Here is a 6,158-nt window from a genome sequence, read left to right on the forward strand (position 1 = left end):
ACCTTTCATCTTAAGACCAGCTCTCCCTGTTTGACAGATGAGGAGACCTGATTCTCAGAGATGGAAGGGCATTCATGTGTGCATCCATTCATTCATGAAAGTATTCATTGAGCCTCTACTATGTCCCAGTCAATGTTATTGGCACCAAGGATACAACAGTGAACGGAACAGATAAAAGTGGAAGGTGGAAAAGTGAGGGGCAGGGGAGTGTAGGCAGGAAACAATAAACCTGGTAAGTAGGTAAAATACATAAAATGTTGGAAGGTGATAACGGCTATTAAAATAGAGCAGAATTAGGAAGATTGGCAATGCCTCCGCAGGGACGGAGAGGGAGCTGCAATTTAAATGGACTGACTGGTCAGATCTGCTTTATTAGGAAGCCCACTTTTGCACAAATACTTGAATGAGTTTAAGGAGTGAGCCAAGGAGACATCTTGGGTAAGAACACTCCAGGCAGAGAGGGAAGAGCCAGTGCCCGTGCCCTGAGATGAGCGTGTGCGTGACCCACGCGAGATACAGCGAGGAGGCCGGCGTGGCTGGGAGGGAGTGACAGGGGGAGAGTAGCGGGGACCCGACGGCACCGTTTATTGAGGAGCTGCTGTAGGCTGGGCGTCGCAGGCGCTTCCACAACCCAGCCTCGTCAGCGCCTCCGGGAGGCTGTTATGGACCCACTTCAAAGTTGAGAAACGGCGCTTGCGTGAGAGCGGGTGGCCGGTCCGCGGTTCCAGGGCTAACGAGTCCGGGGCCTGGCCCCGGAGCCCTGTTCTCTCCTCAGCCCCCCTTGCTTTTCTTTACGTGTGTTTCTTTTGTGGGTGGGCGGCCCCCCGTTCTAGGCCAGCCTCCCCTGGGGGGGGGGGTGTCGGGGGGGGCGCTCAGGGGTCACGGGGAGCCCCCAGGAGTGCCGGCGCTGAGTGCCGATCCGGTCTTCTCTCCACATCTAGGCGGCTTCCTTGTGCCCCTAGTTTTAGGTGCAGCGTCCTCACTATTCTGAAATTCGTGACTGTTTTTAGTTCTCTCTTTTCGTGGCATTCAGTAGAAACGGTAGATAATCTTTTATTTTCTGAAAGAGAAAGCACAGAAGTTACATTCTTCTGTGAAATAAAAGCAAATACGGTGCTTTGTTCACCACGGCTGTTTCTCCTCATTTCTCTGGGTAGCGGGTACAGAACAGCTCAGGGTATATGCTGTGATGGGGGGGGTAAGTGGGGGTGGGTCGGGGGGTGTAAGGGTTGGGGCAGGGGTGGCCCCGGCCAGCTTCTGTATTTGGCTCCTGGGGTGGGAGGTACTTCGAAAGGGGTCTGACCAGGCTCGTCCGCAAGCTGCAGGGAAGGGCGGGCGCCACCTGCTGGTTGTCTGTGCAAACTACCTCTTCACCCACTGAATCTTCACTTTTTTTTTTTTCCAGGTCAACCTGAAAATGGCACAGTAAATCTTCCTAGATGTGACTCTACCAAATTAATTCTTCCCTTTTAGCCTTCTCGGAGCACTCTGTGTACTGGCACCTTTATGATGGCATCATGCTAATGTCCCTTTGCCGTGGCTCATGCTGGTGTGTGTGTTAGGAACAGTATTCCCTGCGTCTAAGATGTCCTTCACCTCCTGTCAGACTATCACAACTTCAGAAATCACCTGCTCCCAGAAACCATCCCTTACTGTACCCCCACCCCCACCGCGTCCCAGTCCTCTGTGACTCCTGTGCCACTTCAATAGACTGTGTGGTTATTGAGTCTGTCTCCCCCGTGTGTGAACCACGTGAGGACAGGGAATTAGCATCCTTTACCTCTGATTCCGGATGACAGCACAGGCCTGGGACATGCTGAGGTGCTCAATAACTGTTGAAAGAAAGAAAGAAAGGATGAATGAACAACAGACTGCAGTAAATAGGAAACAGACCTTTCATCTGTGTTATGTGTGGAGTTTACACAAATGTAAGAAGAATGTTCTCTTGGTGGGAGTGTTTCAAAGAGTTACTGCATTTAAAAACTTTTTATTCTAAATATTGAAGCTGGCAACTCAAGAACATCTCTTCTTAAGACTTTTAGGGGTTAAAAGTCACACTTGATTACCACTTGCTAAGGCTTTGACTTTTAAACAGAGACAGACTGCGTGAATTTTAGGTCTTGCTGAACCTTGCTCATCCCTTAATCTGGCCACACAGATTCCTTACGGGGTCTTTTCTAATTGTTGGAAAAAAAAGATTTTGTCGCAACAGCACTTATCACACTTTAGTGTGATTGTGTGGCTGCATGCAGTCTCCCACAAATAGTTTAAAAGGGCATAGTGACCACGAGGGGGAAATGGTTGGAGGTGAGCTGCAAAGCCAGCCTGGAGCCAGCTGCGGATGGCCATGCATCCCTCGCTAAAGGAGGACTTGCTCTTGTGCAGGGGTGCCCTCTAGTGGAGAATCAGCAAATTAAAAACAAGTTTCTACTTTGTGGATAACTGTCCTAACAGCAATTGAGTATCCTTTCCCCGTTAACTTTTTTATATTGAGGTATAACTTTAAAAAATCGCAGATGACATACATCCTGAGTGTGGAACTCAATGCATTTATTTCATATGTATACACCTGTGTAATCACAGTCTAGATCAGGATAAAGAACATTTCCAGCACCTCAAAAAGCTGCCTCATTCTTCCTCTCATTCAGTACGAAGAGTAACCCCGGTTCTGAACTCTATCCCCACAGATTACTTTTGCTCATTCTTGAAATCCATATAAATGGAAATAGATGGAATAATACTGTCTGTATTATTTTGTACCTTACTTGTTTCACTCAACATTGTATCTGTGAGGCTCTTCTATATTGTTGAGTTTGGTTTTTTATAGCCTATGGAACATGCTTTATGAATATACCACATACATATTTAAATCCGTCTGTATTCATTTTCTGTTGCACTATTTACAATGTACAAGACACGGAAGCAACCTAAATGGACTTCTGTTTTAATGTGTGAATGTCAAAGGGCTCGGTTCACTTAGCCTTCCCCGCGCCTAACAAGGCTCTAAGGATCGGAGCAGGTGGCTGTATGTTTCCTTCATCTAAAATGAAGGAAGCCAGGGCATTCCTTCACACAGGTCCTCTTCCAAATAACTATCTCAGCAGCAAAGCCTGAGCACAAATTTATAGATTAACATTATACTTTATTGTAAGGGCATTAAAAAAATAATGTCCAAATGAATGTCTTTTTACATAAAAAAATCTTTCTGTTGTAGACTCTTAAAAGACGATTCATTAAAAGGACATTTTGAACATATAATAATAGGAAGATTCTCCCTGATGTATCAGTATACCCCTAATTTATTAATTTCAGTACTGACCACATTTTACACATTTTTTAATTAAAACAAATCATACAGGTATTTTTAAAAAGGTTGTATTTAGTTCCTTAAGAGTTTTAAGCTTTTTTTCTTTTATTGAAGTACAGTTGACTTACAATATTATATTAGTTTCAGGTATATAACAGTGATTTGGTATTTTTATAGGTTATACTCCATTTAAAGTTATTATAAACTATTGGCTATATTCCTTGCGCCGGACATCACATCTTTGTAACTTGTTTATTTTATCCCAAGTAGTTCGTGCCTCTTAATGCCCTTCACCTATCTTGCTTTTGCTCCCACCCCTTTCCCCATGAGTAACTAGTTTGTTCTCTGTATCTGAGTCTGTTTCTGTTTCATTATATTCATTCATTTTATTTTAAACATGAACTTATTTTCATTCGCTAGATTGATTTTGCCCTTATTCACTCAAAGTTATGAACCCAGCCATTCATTCAGAGAGAAGGAGTAGAATTTGGTAAATAGAGTGAAAACATGAATTAAAAACAGAAACCACAGGACCGGAGAGGGCTGGTGGATAAAAATATTTATTGTGGCCGAGCAGCACATTCCGAGCCATCACATCCAAACGTCAGGAGAGCGAGTTTGAGCCCAGCCCCAGGGTGGCTGTCCTGCAGTACAGCGCCGGGGCGGCCTTATTCCCCAGGTGAGAGCTCATCAAGGGATGGAAGAGACTGAGGGATGAGCAGCACAGGGCTGGTGCCCATCCTCGGCCAGCTGGTCACTAGGCTGATGCTGGGAGCCCAGGTGGGAAGCAGCCCCAAAGCTCTGGCAACAGCTCAAGCTCTGATGTCACAGTCAGCTGAGGCCACAGCAGCCCTGGGGCTAGGCCCACAGCAGGAAGAGACTGGAGCAGGGCATCTTGGGAGGGCCCCTAGGGGGACACTTTGGGGGGCACTTGGTGGTGGGCACTTTAAAAGGAGGCCAGCAAGCCTGCTGGGTTTGCTGGCAGGACATCTGGGTGGGAGTTCCGTCAACCTAAAACCCAATACAGATGCTTTAAGGGCTTCTGAAATCTTAGACCATCGCTTCCGCCTTTGGACTCTTCCCATAGGCTGTTGATATGGGGAGGTAATCAGAAGTACACACGCACACACACACACACGCACACACACACACAGAGTCAACACAAAGCCTCCATCTCACTCATTAAAAATGAAAGTTTCTCTAAGATATGGCACAATTCTTGTCAAACAGAAGGCGTCCAATAAATATAGGTGGAACACAGAAATGAAAGGGATTTTCAGCCCCGCCCCCAGTTCTGCACACTTTATCTTCCAGAGTCTAGAAGGGCACCAGGTAATCCGTAGGAGCTCCACAAGTAACCGCTGAGTAAGTGAAAAATATCTGAATGTATTAATGAATGAGGAAAGAGCGGGAGGCCGGCAACTATACTCAAGTAGAGGAAAGGACACCAGATGGCATTTCGTGGTAACACTGGCGGTCACCATCTTCTCCGTGTCCTTCAGTCACCCTCTCTAAGCATCCAGGAATGTGTCTGTGAGAGGTACATGGCCTGGGATCCACCCTCCCCAGCCAGCTGTCTCAGTCGCCAGAGGCCAGACGTTGGCAAGAATTGAGGCCGGCCAATCACTCACCATCCAATTTTAGGACGTAAAATTCCCAGGCGGCTCTTACTAGATCCAAGGCAAAAATCTCTCCTACCCCCTCCCTTTCCTTCCCCCCGTGATCTCCAACAGCCCCCCCCCCCGCCCCCGCCACTTTACAATCGTGCTCTCTCTAGGTCCCAAAAGACCCACTCACCTGGTCAGACCCAGACGTGGACCGGTCAGTCCCTGAGGTTCCGGGCATGTGAGGAGCGGCGTCGGAGATGTGTTTTATAGGCCTCACCTGACCAGGCTCCAGGTGACGCTGGCCCTGGGAGGAGCAGGAAGTGGCTCCTCCCACACTGGGGCACCTGCAGGGTAATTTTTGACATTCCGCGCCGACTTTTCAATCTGTCCTTCCCAGGGAGATCCCAGATTACTCTTCTGAAGCTGGAGACCTAACCCCACCAAATTATTTTCTTTCCTGGGCTGGGACTCCGTGAAGCAGCAGGGGGATTCCTAGCCCCTGGGTGGAGAATCTGGTTTCTCAAAACACTATCTAAATAAATATCTTCCCTCTCTTCTCAATTCAGCCCATGATCCAGCTTCCCTGGTCCTTAAGAAAATGCCTCTTTAAACTCATGGGCCAGCTGCCAGCTTTGAGCCCCGCCCGGCTGCTTCCAGACTGGTTGCTTTGACTATCTCTCCTCTCACCTCTCTCTCCTCTCTCTCCTCCCCCTCTCCCCACATCCCATCCCTCTCCAGATGGAGAAAACATGGGGGTCGAGGTTAGAATAATTTAGAAATTACTGCCTGGTCTAACTTACTTGCTGGGTAGTGGTGACCTTGTGACCCTCTGGATCTCAGGAAGGGCAAAGGGCAGAGGGAAGCGGAGGAGGCTGTGATGGAGGGGAAGTCCCTTCTGCACAGGGACAGTTCATTGAAAGCGTCTCCAGTCCTGAGGGAGAGGGGATGGAGATGGCCAGTCAAACAGATGCATGCCTTGACTGTCACCAGTGGAGCTGCCGCCTGGAAGTGGGATGAATAATCCGGTTGAGAAGATAGCAGGAAACAAGTCTTAGGCCCTATTTCCTGCTTGGAAGGAAGAGACCGCTTCCAAGCTCCCCCGACTCCCTTGGAGGTGACAGGGATCCAGAAGCTCCCATCTGTCCTGTGGAGAAGGAAGGAGCTCCCTGGGGGTGTGGGGAAGTGGAAGGTGGGAGGGTAACCCCGTGGGGATGAACGGGGGTCCGTGCCTCTGCAGCTGAAAG

The sequence above is a fragment of the Camelus dromedarius genome, chromosome 23 (assembly GCF_036321535.1).
Source record: "Camelus dromedarius isolate mCamDro1 chromosome 23, mCamDro1.pat, whole genome shotgun sequence".
NCBI classification, from domain to species: Eukaryota; Metazoa; Chordata; class Mammalia; order Artiodactyla; family Camelidae; genus Camelus; species Camelus dromedarius.